At 41.6% G+C, this 12,677-nt stretch overlaps 1 protein-coding gene across 14 annotated transcripts in view; it reads left to right on the forward strand.

Moving 5' to 3' along the window:
• The first annotated feature begins 723 nt into the window (after positions 1-723).
• The window catches only part of JAK2 (Janus kinase 2), a 103,865-nt gene continuing 91,911 nt past the window's right edge, over positions 724-12,677 (forward strand). For 2 of the 14 annotated variants that reach the window (XM_036331046.1, XM_036331059.1), the window contains exons 1-3: positions 724-866; positions 1,232-1,312; positions 6,593-6,704. The gene's annotated coding sequence lies outside the window, so the exon portion shown is untranslated. Of the gene's footprint in view, positions 922-960; positions 1,098-1,231; positions 1,342-1,851; positions 1,923-6,592; positions 6,705-12,677 lie in introns of those variants that run through there. The other 12 variants (XM_036331050.1, XM_036331051.1, XM_036331057.1 and 9 more) reach the window with 12 other exon arrangements.

A 12,677-nucleotide genomic window follows, 5' to 3' on the forward strand; every position in this document is an offset into this window, starting at 1 on the left:
GAACGTGGAAGCAGAGGCAGAAAGAAGACAACAGTGCGCGGGCGGGGAAAGTCTGCGCGGTGCCGGGCTGCGCGCAGGCGGTGCCTTCCCGGTCCGGCTGACTCATTCCCAGCCGCCTCCGCTGCGGTCGCGGCCACACACACGCCCATCTTGGGGAGGGCCGTCCCGAGAGCCCCCACCGCCAGCTCAGCTTCTCCGCCCGCTCGGGCCCAGGGGCCTTCCCGGGAATCTCCGCGCGCGCCACGGGAGGCCTCGGCCCCGCGGCGCGCGCGCACCGGGAGACGCGCGGCCTCCGGGGAGCGGCGCACGCGCAGTGCAGGCGCGCGCCCCCGGCCCCGCGCGCGCCCCCGGCCGGGCTCCTGCCCGCCCCCGCCCCCGCCCCCGCCCCCGCCCGGCTCCGGCCCGGCCTCAGTCCGCGGCTAGTCGGCTGCCTGACCGAAGGCCCTGGATCCGAGTGTCGCCTGCGGTTCTGAAGACACCGGGTGGCCCGGGGGAGGGTGGGGACGACGGCGGTGCCGGGCTTCCCGGCTGCCGTTGCTGAGTGGTGTGGGTGCAGGAAGTAGAGGCAGAGGAGCCGAGGGGGGCAGCCGCGCCTGCAGCTAACGGCCTCCCGGGGCGCTGACCGCTGGGCAGGCGAACCGCTCGCTCCGGAGTTCGCGCCGCCGCCTCCGCTGCCCGGCTGTGGGGCCCGGACTTAGAGCTGGTGCCGCGGCGCAGGGAGAGGCCGGGTCCTCGCCGCCGAGGGATGTGAGCGGGAGCCGCAGTCGCTCGGGAGGGATCCGGAGGTCCCAGCCTGGCGGACGCTCGGACCCGAAGCCGTGCCCGCTGCGGGGGCTTCGCAGACCTCGGCCGGCCGGAGGCGCCCGGTAGGAGCAGGCTGGGGTCTGGGGGCGCGTCCTCGTCGCCCGGTCCGAGCAGCGGGTGGGTGTCATTGCCGTCTGCTCCCCGGGTGGGGGACAGCCCTAGTCTCTCCACCAATCCTCCCACCTCCCGGTCCCCGCTTCCCTCCCACCGCTTGTGGCAGTAAACTTGACAGCACGGAAAACCGTCCTCTTGGGGAAACGACGGAGTGTTTTGCTGTTGCTCTTTGCATCCATGTGCGCCCGATCCCCACCGCCCACTACCCCTCTTTAAAATCTTCCAGACACCCAAACAGCCTAGAGAAGAAACGAGCATTTCCCCTGGATTTCTGCGGTAGTAACTTCTTCTTTTCTTTTCTTTTTTTTTTTAGGTTTCAGAAACAGGCAAGGGAACAAGATGTGAACTGTTTTCCTTCTGCAGAACAAGAGGCCCTTCCTCCCTTCCCGCGAAGGTGGGTATGCGATCTTGGCTGCTGGAAAGGTGAGGGTGTCGCGAGCCGCGCGCGAGTGCGAGGGTAGGAAGGTGGGGAGCGTGTGTAGACCGGCAGGGTCGTGGCTTCTTGCTCCTCTGAAAATGGCAGAGCTGAACTTTTAACGTTGGTCTGGGAGGGTATGTTGGGGAAGGGGGGCGGGAGGGGGGTTGTTTATTGTTGTTCTGGGATCCTTTAAGAAGCATTCATTGTTTCTTTCTCCGCTGACTATACAAATAAACGTGGCTTTGCAGAAAAAAAACAACACATTGTCAATTACTCTTTCTCTTCGAGCAGCCAGAGAGTCTTGATCTTTCAAAGAGGAACATTTTCTAGGACTGAGAGATACCTATTGAGAGATCACGTTAGCCGTTCTTGCTGGGGTTTCTGCTGTCACATTGAATGCTTCCTGTGATGGTTTTATCTGCCTAAGTTTGCTGTGTCGGTTGAATTTACCTCGTTTGCTTTCCGGTGGTTATTAATCTGACAGGAGAAACTCTTTTCTTTCTTTCTGAATGAAGCAGCTAAGGCGTGCCATGCATAGTGGGAAGGAGAAATGTGGAGAAGGAAACAAGAAGTGGGAATAAGAGAGGTGACGATTGCTTTTGGTTTCATAATAGATTTGTGTTACTGAGTTGTTGGGCTACTGCAAATATTCTGATATCACACCCAGCAGACTTGAAGGTGGATAATCAACCTTTGGTCTCCCTCTCCCCACTCTCTTCACCTTTTTACCACTTAAAGTGCAAGAATCATTTGCTTGTATACGTACATATGTGTTAGTGTATAACAAACATATCTGCAAACTGGATGTGTCCAACACTTGCCTTAATAGTACATGTATTTACCTGTATAGGAAAGTTCCACTATATAAGCATATGATGCTTGTTTTTGCTCTAGTAGAATGACCTGTGTTTGGAGTTTATAGTGTTTTTTTTTTTAGAGGCTATTTATGGAATAGTACGGGGGATATTGAAGGACCATTGTTTGATTTGAGACAGTGTCTCAGGTATGGGATGGGAACTGATATCTTTTCTCTACCGTCACCTGGCCGTATTGCTGAAAGATGGCAGAATAGGAAACAGCGTTGGCTTTGAAGTCAGGTCTGAGTTGAATCCTGGTGTTGTGTTACTTAAAATATCATTGAGCTTCACTTTTCTTATGGTTGTTGTGAAGATTGAATAAGAATATGTATGCAAAGTAGAACATTGCTTGGTTACTATAAAAGTCTTGGCTGCTATCATGGCTGGACAGGCCAAGGAGACTCAGGGAAGGACAGAATGACTCTGCATAAGGTGATCTGCCAGTGACCAGTATTGTTTCCTCTTTAGTAAAAGGACAAAAAGGACTTTTGGGTCTTACTGGTATAGGGATTTTATAATCTCTTTATGGAAAGATTGTACTCATCTCCTTGACACCCCCTCCCACATTGTGCTGTCCCCACCAGCTATGTGCTGCCCTCTTGTGGTTAATTATGCTAAGAACTTTCTTTTGCTCCTCCCACATTGCATTTTTTTGGTCTCTTTTTAGGCCCCTTCCCTTTGCTCCCAGTTTCCCAAATTGTGCGTTGAGTGAGGTGCCCCACAGTACCAGTGAACTCAGGCCTGAACTATTTGTTTGAGGTAGTTCATAGTTTTAACATTAAATTAACACATTCCTTTCTACAATGCCATGTCTTTGCAAAGTTGTGTTTTTAGAGGTCGCTGTGATAAAAAGCAAATAGTGCATGAAAATTAATGATACAGGCAAGGAGAATGTGATGTCCGATTTAATTCCAAGGTTTGAGAAGTTGTACAGTGCCCAACACTAAGGTTTAAGGACATTAATACTTAGGTGGCTTGAACCTACCTACCTGCTTAAGCATTTCCTTTGGCCTAGGGCTCCTATGAAAAAATTACTGAGACTGAGGACTCCCTAACTGGAGAAAGTGTGAGAACCTCTGCTTTATCTTTTGGTTGGCTCTTCTGATTTAAAAATTTTTTAGTTAATGGAAAAACTGCATTTTTAAAATGTTGGTCACTAATGGATCCCCTCTCCACCAAAATTATTGATACCATTATTGATACAAGGCTAGTGTCAACTGATCATGGCTTAATATAGTTCCTTTCCTATTCATTATCTTCATAGCTTCTGCTCATTTCTTTCATTTTAAAACTAATCTTGTTGCCCATTTGTCATTCTAGTCATAGTACTGGTTTTCTAGTATATTTGATCATCTCCTCATACTCGACATCCCTCAAATGAAAATTATTATTTTATATCCTTTTGTGATTTCCTTCTCTCCTGGTTATATAGGTTTTAAATTAGGGATCATTTTAAAACTATCTCTTTCATATTAACCCATTCAACATTTCCTGTCCATATTTCTTTGTCCCTCTGCTCTGCTTCCCTCACTTTACCACCTGAATCCCAGGACTCATTTCCTCAGCCTAGAATATTGAAAGTCATAGCAACCTCCCAGAATCCAGCATCTCTTCCTTCTAGTTATCTTTAATAAAAATGTCACTATAGCTCTAGCCAGTTGCTCGTGGTTAGAGCGTCAGCCTTTGGACTGAAGGGTGCCAGGTTCAATTCCAGTCAAGGACATGTACTTCAGTTGTAGGCTTGACCCCCAGTCCCCGTCCGGGTATGTGTCTCTCTCACATCGATGTTTCTTTCTCTCTGTCTCTCCCCCTCCCTTCCATTCTCTCTCTCTAAAAAAAAAAAAAAAAAAAAAAAAAAAAAAAAGAAAGAAAAAATATCCTTTGGTGAGAAGTAACAAAAAATAAAAATATCACTCTATTACTCCTTATTGTTGTTGTTCTCTTGCCCCATATCTTCACTAGCTTCCCACTTTATACCTATTAAATTTAAGTTCCTTTTTCTTGCTTTCAAGATACTCTATCATCATTCCTTACCCTATTTATTCAGTGTTTTGTCTAAGGACCCTCTGTAAGCATTCTCTGCTATTGACTTGCAAGCTGCTTTTCACACTTTCTAATAGCAGCTGTGCTTATTTCCAACTTTTAACTTTCATTCACTTTTTTCATACTTTTTCCACCAAGGCCCAGTTCTGTATCCTATTGCACTGCTTACTAGACATGGAATAATTGAGCAGGGCTTCAGTCTCCTCATCTGAAAAATGAGGAGAATTATAGTATTTTTTCCTTAGGGTTGTAGTGAAAATTGAGTTAATACATGAAAAGTTCTCAAGACCAGTGCCTGGCACATTAAGCACACCTTCAGTTTTAGGAATTATTATAATGATTTACCACTCCTATTATTACTACTATTATTATCACTGTACTTCCAGTTAAAATTCTCTCATTTGTGAAACTGTTTCACTAAATATGCTTTTCCCCTTCACTGTATTTCTATAATTTCTATTTTTGCATAGTTTACTTGTATACCATGTGTTGGTTGTTTGATAGTTATTTCCCTAGAGTAGTAATGGCGAACCTATGACACGCGTGTCAGAGGTGACACACGAACTCATTTTTTTGGTTGATTTTTCTTTGTTAAATGGCATTTAAATATATAAAATAAATATCAAAAATATAAATCTTTGTTTTACTGTGGTTGCAAATATCAAAGAATTTCTCTATGTGACACGGCACCAGAGTTAAGTTAGAGTTTTTCAAAATGCTGACACACCAAGCTCAAAAGATTCGCCATCACTGCCCTAGAGTTAACCATATTTTTTCAGATCGATAGTGTGTGCTTTGATGAACAATACCTAGAATTAAACCAGCACATTCACAGCCCAACCAGTGTGGCTCAGTGGTTGAGCGTTGACCTATAAGCCTGGAGGTCCCAGGTTCGATTCCTGGTCAGGGCACATGCTTAGGTCACAAGCTCGATCCCCATTGGGAGAGAGAGAGAGAGATAGAAACATCAATGATGAAAGAGAATCATTGATCAGCTGCCTCCGTCACCCCCCCACTAGGGACCGAGCCTGCAACCCAGGCATGTGCCCTTGACCAGAATCGAACCTGGGACTCTTCAGTCCACAGGCTGACTCTCTATCCACTGAGCCAAACCAGCTAGGGCCAATAAAAATATATTTTTTTAAAAAGCACAGAGTGCTAAGCACATGGGGAGCATTCAGTAAATGCTGTGTATTAAAAAGGAACTTTAGTCAGTCACCAAATATTTATTAATACTTACAATGTAAAAGGTACATTGCTAAGTCCAAAAGACTTGATTGAAATGAAGTATTGTATGGAGAGTAGTAAGAAATCTGGTTGAAAATGTAAGTTGGAATTAGATTATGGATGCCTTTAAGAGCTGGGATGAGAAGAATGTACTAGTACTTGTATCTCTAGGTAACAGAGAAATTTTTAAAATTTTGGATTGAGAAAGAGCTTGCTAAAAGAAGTATTTTAGGAAAATCAGGGAGGCTGCAATGTGAGGCATAGTATGTGTTGAAGTGATATGTGAGAAGTGATAGAGTAGGAAAATAATCTAGGCCTGAAGTAATGAGGATTTGCACTTAGTGGGGGTAAAGACAGAGATGTCACACAAGATTTCATTATAGATTGTATAGGAAAGGAAGATGTGGGGCGGGGTTAAGGGAGGCAGGGAGGAAGAAGAGTAATCAAAGATGACTTTGAGATTTTGATCTTCTGTGACAGAGGAAATGAAGTGTTGCAACTGTAAGACATCTGGGCCACAATATATACATTTTGTGCGTTAAGAATATGAGAACCAGAGAGATTTAAGTGTGTCTAAAATTACTCAGCTAGTTAGTGACAAAGAAATAACTAGAATTTTATTAATGGCAGTATTGACAGAAATAGGTGTGAAAGTATTAGTAGATGGTTGAGAAGTTACAGATATAAGCTGGGCTTATATTTTGGATATGTTGAGTTTGAGATGACAGTGAGATAGTCAAGTGAAAATAGATAGCCAGACAGTGGGACATATAACTAGAACTTGGTAGAAAAATTTAAGGCTGGGATTGTAGTGCTCAGAGTAAAGAGCTAGACCTAAAATTGAGTCTTGGGAATTGCTTGTAATTAGAGAACTGGCAAAGGAGATGAAGAAGGAGCAGTTAATATGAGAAGTAAGGGGATAGGTAGTTTAAGAAGGTGAGAATGATTAAAAATGTTGATTGTTGTTGATTATTGGCAACAAATGAGAAGAATCAGAACTGAAATAAGGTCTTAAAAATGTGTGCTAGTATTTTACCTGGCATGAAATCTAGAAAAGCAGAATATAGAAGAAATTGTTTATAGTTTCCTCATGCAGAAATAACTGCTATTAATATTTTGTTCTTTCTAGTATGACAGATGATCTTTGGATTTGACAATTGGCTGAACAATGGAGACTTCTATCCAAAACTCTTATCACTGGGACTAATGATGAGAATTTTGGGCATAATAAAGACTGGGAGGTATTTTCTACAGAGTGTTTGTCATTTTTCTGTGTCCTTTCATTTCACACAACATAGGTATTGCTATTCCTTGTGGACATTAGCCCTGCATTTGTATTATTTGAGTAAGTAGACATTCAATGATTAGCATTATACATTTAGTGATCCAGTAGTTAGAAAGTGATTTCTGGGTGCTATTGTACTGGTAAAATTTGAATAAAACACTAATGGATGAGTTTCTAAAAGGAAGAGGAATTTACCCTGGCTGGTGTGTCTCAGTTGGTTGGAGTGTTATCTGTACAAGGTTCGATTTCCAGTCAGGACACATGCCCGAGTTGTGTCTTGATCCCCAATAAGGGCATGAATGGGAGATAACTGATCAATGTTTCTTCCTCATGTTGTTTCTTCCTCTCTCTCCCTTTCTTCCTCTATTTATTTTTTATTTTTAAATATTTTTATTGATTTCAGAGAGGAAGGGAAAGGGAGAGAGAGAGAGAAAAACATCATTGATGAGAGAGAATCATTAATCAGCTGCCTCCTGCACGCCCCCCACTGGGGATTGAGCCCACAACCCAGGCATGTGCCCTTGACTGGAATCGAACCTGGGACCCTTCAGTCCTCAGGCTGACGTCCTATCCACTGAGCCAAACCAGCCAGGGCTCTTCCTCTCTTTATAAAAAAAAATCAATAAAAAGCATATCCTTGGGTGAGGAAAAAAGTTAAAAAAAATAAAAAGAAGAGAACTTCTTGATAGATAACTTAAAACTGAAGTTAGCATGATTGAAAGTATTCAGTTTTGGAGACTGAAAGCATTATCTATTTTTGAAGCCCGTGTGGTATAGCTAACAGAGGTGAACTAGGTTGGGATAGTCCATGGGCTATTTGTTTTGCTTGAATGCTTATTTGGATTTCCCCAAGGACATCTTTCAGCCTTATTTTTTGATATCAGTCCTTGTGGATAAGGTATTCATTGTTGCTTATTAAATTATCTTAGTTTAATAAATTCTGACTATGAAATATAATGCCACTAGGCAATATTTTTGTAATATGCGAGGTAATGAGATGTTTTGGGAATCGGAATTAGGGACTGACTTTCCTGTCAGCATGGTGTATGATTTTGAGCCAGACCCATAATCATTGAGTCTTCTATTTTCCTTATTTAGATAATGAAGAATGGACTAAATATTTTTTTAAACTTTATTTTAAAAGGGTGGAATCATGTAGTAAAATGTGTATAAATTTCACAACAGTGTCCTCTGGTGTTTACCTCTCTATTTCTAAATAACAATCTACCATCAGTATCCCCCCCTACCTCATTCTGTGTCTGTACCTATACTCTGCCTTTTTCCCCTTTGCAATGAATGAACTGCTCAGTGCCACATCTAAGGCTTCTCCATCTACTTGTATAGAGGAATCCATCTCCGTTTGCCTCCAAGGACTTTGCCATTCTACCTCTCCCTCTTTTTCTTATATCCTCATTTTTTTCTCTCTACTAGATCATTTCAATCAGTATGTAGTCTGGTTGCTATTGCTGCATGACATAACTACCCCAAAACTTGCTAATGTAAAACAACTATTTTGTTAGACTCACAGATATTATGGGTCAGTAATTCAGATTGGGCATACCAACGATGGTTTGTTTCTACTCCACAATGTCTAGGACAGTGATGGTGAACCTTTTGAGCTCGGCGTGTCAGCATTTTAAAAACCCTGACTTAACTCTGGTGTCATGTCACATATAGAAATTTTTTGATAATTGCAACCATAGTAAAGCAAAGACTTATATTTTTGATTTTTTTTATATATTTAAATGCCATTTAACAAAGAAAAATCAACCAAAAAAATGAGTTTGTGTGTCACCTCTGACACGCATGTCATAGGTTCACCATCACTGGTCTAGGACTTCAGATGGGAAGACTCTTTGACTGGGGGTAACCTGAAGGTGGGGACTGGAATCATTTGGAGGTATCTTCACTCATATGACTGATAGTTGGTGCTGGCAGTTAACCAAGATCTCAGCTGGGGCTGTTAATGAGCATTTACATGTGCCCTGGACCTCCTTACAACATGGAGGCCTCAAGATAGTTGACTTTCTTGATAAGTCAGGATTTACTTTTTTTTTTTTTTAATTGATTTTTTACAGAGAGGAAGGGAGAGGGATAGAGAGTTAGAAACATCGATGAGAGAGAAACATCGATCAGCTGCCTCCTGCACACTCCCTACTGGGGATGTGCCTGCAACCAAGGTACATGCCCTTGACCGGAATCGAACGTGGGACCCTTTGGTCCGCAGGCCGACGCTCTATCCACTGAGCCAAACCGGTTGGTGAGTCAGGATTTAAAAGCTAGTGTTTTGGTGAACATAGTGATGGAGGGAGGGGTCTGAGGATTCGACTCCACTTATTAATAGGGGGTGGCAAGGTCACATTGTAGAAGAAAACATGTGGAATGGGAGATATTGCTATGGCCGTCTCTAGACAATACTATTGCCATAGTTTGCCCTTTTGCCACACTACACATCCCTTCCACACCGAAAACATGCAAAATATACTAACCTCCTCCTCAGAGACCTCTAATTCACATCCCTTTATGACTTCAGCTCAAAATCTAGTATGTCATCATCCAAATCAGGTCCAGATACAGATCAGGTTCCTTTGGTATGGTTTCTTGAGAATGATTGCTCTTTACTTGTCTGTGAAGAGACAAGTAATATGTCCCCACATAATTACCATATGAGATTAGAAAGGCACATGTTAACCACAGTACACTTTCTTGTTCAAAAAGAGAGACGAGGGAGGCACACAGCAGTCTATAGCAATTCTAAAACATGGCTGGGTGCACATTGGCAGTTTCTTGATTGGAGCTCAGTCCTACTTCCTAGTTCTTAGTGTGCCATGGCCGCTTCTTTTGGTCTTTGGTCTCACCTTCTGAATCATTCTTTTTTCCCCCAGAAGAATTTATCTGTGTTTGCAGCTGAGTAATCTTCTGAGTTTGCTTTATGCCTATAGTGTGGTTTAGGGTCCAAAGCCTCCTTTTATTTTATATAGTTACTGTCCCTTTCATTCTAAGCTAATATAACTTCTTTAAAAATTTTGTGTACTGGCTGTGTATTAATTGACTCCATCAGACAAAAGCTATACCCACAAATCTCTTACAGCAATCTTTTTCCTATTTTCGGCTTCCTGTGAGGCTGCTGTGGAACAGCACTCTTACGATTCTTGGATAATTTTGTGTCTGAGAGAATCTATGAGGTACTGACTTAGATCTTGCTGAGGTTTTAACAATGAATCTTACAGTCCCAGTCTAAATGGATCTTTCCCCTGAGATCTTTTTTTACTTCAAGAACACTTTGCTGGCTGAAAAGACTGTTCTGAGTCCTTTACATTTCTTGAAATTCCATTCAAAAAGTGAATAGCTCATTCTTTAGTTCATCTCTCTCTGCTCTCTTAATTATAAAGGCAGCTAGAAGAAGCCAGCTGCTTCTTCAACATTCATTAAGTACAGTTGACCCTTGATCAACACTGGTTTGAAATGGGTGGGTCCACTTATAGGTAGATTTTTTTCAATAAATATATCAAATTTTTGGAGATATGTGGTAATTTGAAAAACTTGCAGAAGAACTGTGTAGCTTAGAAATATTGAATAAATTAAGAAAAAGTTAGGTATGTCATGAATGCACAAATATATGTAGATACTATCTTATCATTTTATGATATTAATGAAGTATACACAAATCTATTATAAAAACTTAAAATTTATCAAAACTTGGGCACACAAACACAGCCTGTACATGGCACCATTTGTTGCTGAAATAAATGTAAATAAAAGAAAGACACAGTATTAAATTATAACTGCATAAGATTAACTGTAGTACATACTGTACTACTCTAATAATTTCATAATCACCTCTTGTTGCTATTGCAGTGAGCTCAAGTGTTGTATCTGCTTAGAATGCTGTGACACTAATTATCTGCATGTGAGCAGTTCATCTCTCCAGTAAATTGAGTATCGCAAAGTGATCTCTTGTGGTTCTTGCCTATTTTTCATTGTTTACTGCAATACTGTGAACCTTGAATAACACTGGGGGACCCATACAAAGTGCCATGTTGGAAATACTCCTCACAACAAGTTGACTTGCTTGACATGTACCAGATTGAAGTATGCAGCTACAGTTGACCATCATTTCAAGAAAAATGAATCCAGCATAAGGACCACTATAAAAAAAAGAAAACGTTTGTGAAGCTATCACTGAAGCTACGCTAGCAGGTGTGAAAACCATGTACTTTTTGCTAACTACTGTTTTATCTCATATAGAAAATGTACCTTTTATGTGAGTGCAGGCTTGTTATAAGAAAGACATAACTATGAACTGTAATATAATTCCAAAAAATGTTAAGTCATCATATGAAAACTTAAAGCAAAATTAAGGTGAAGAATCTAATGCTGGAGAATTTAAGGCCAGCAAAGGAAGGTTTTGATAATTTTAGAAAGAGATTTGGTGTAAAAAATGTCAAGATAACAGGAGAAAGAGCTTCTGCCGAATAAGAAGCAGCAAACGAGTTCTGGATGTTATTAAAGTTGTTGAGGAGAAGGATATCTGCCTGAACAGGTTTTTAATACAGACAAAAGTGCCCTATTCTGGAAAATGCCAAAGGACTATTAGTTACGGAAGGGAAATGAGCACCAGGCTTTCAGGCAAGGGTAGGCTAACTCTACTGTTTTGTGCAATGCAGTCAGGTTTATGACCAGGACTGCCCCTATCTATAAAGCTGCTAACCCTGGAGCCTCGAAGAGAAAAGAAAATATCAGCTGCCAGTCTTTTGGTTGTACAAGAAAACCTGGACAACAAGAACCCTTTTTCTGGATTGGTTTTTTGGATGCTTTGTTCCTAAAGTCAGTACCTTGCTAGTAAGAGTTCTTATGGTACTGGACAATGCCCTTGGTCACCTAGAACCTTATGAATTCAACACCAAAGGCATCGAAATGGTCCATTTGCCCTCAACCACATTGTTTCTAATTCAGCCTGATTAAGGGGTCAGAAGGACTTTTAAGGTTCACTACAAATGAGTATTATGGAAAGGATTGTCAACACTATGGAAGAGAACCCTGATAGAACATCATGAAAGTTTGGAAGGATTATACGTCATTGAAGATGCCATCGTTGTTATAGAAAAAACTGTAAAAGTCATCAAGCTGAAATAATAAATTTTTGCTGGAGAAACTCTGTCCAGATGTTGTTCATGAATTCATAGGATTTATGGCAGAGCCAAAGAAGAAAATCATGAGACTGTGGATATGGCAAAAAGGGGGCAGGGTGATGGGTTTTAAGATATGGATCTTGGAAAAATACAAGAGCTAATAGGCACCACACTAGAGGAATTAACAGAAGATGACTTGATGTAGATGATGCTTTAGAACCAGTGCCATATGATGAGAAAGAAGATGTAGAAGAAGCAGTGCCAGAAAATAAGTTGACATTAGACAATCTAACAGAAGGGTTCTGATAATTCATGACTGCTTTTGACTTATTTTACGACATGGATCTTTCTAAGATACGGGCACTGAAACTAAAGCAAATGGTAGAAAAAAAATTGGTACCTTGTAGAAACATTTTTAAAGAAATGAAAAAGCAAAAAAGTCAGACAAATTATGATGTATTTCTGTAAAGTTACATCGAGGGTGCCTGCCTCTCCAGTCTCCCTTTCCACATCCTCCACATATTCTCCCTCTGCCACCCCTGTGACAGCAAGACCAGCGGTTCCTCTTTCTCCTCCTTCTCCTGCTCAGTGTGAAGACGAGGATGAAGATTTTGATGATGATTCACTGCCACTTAATGATAATCCACTGCCACTTAATGAATAGTAAATAACCATCAGACGATGTAATCTTACTGTATTGATAAAGACAGTGCTATAAATGTATTTTCTTAACATTTTCTTTTCTCTGGTTTACATTACTATAAGAATAAAGTATATAAAACTTACATAAAAATATG

The sequence above is a fragment of the Myotis myotis genome, unplaced genomic scaffold, assembly GCF_014108235.1.
Source record: "Myotis myotis isolate mMyoMyo1 unplaced genomic scaffold, mMyoMyo1.p scaffold_m19_p_12, whole genome shotgun sequence".
Classification (NCBI taxonomy): Eukaryota; Metazoa; Chordata; class Mammalia; order Chiroptera; family Vespertilionidae; genus Myotis; species Myotis myotis.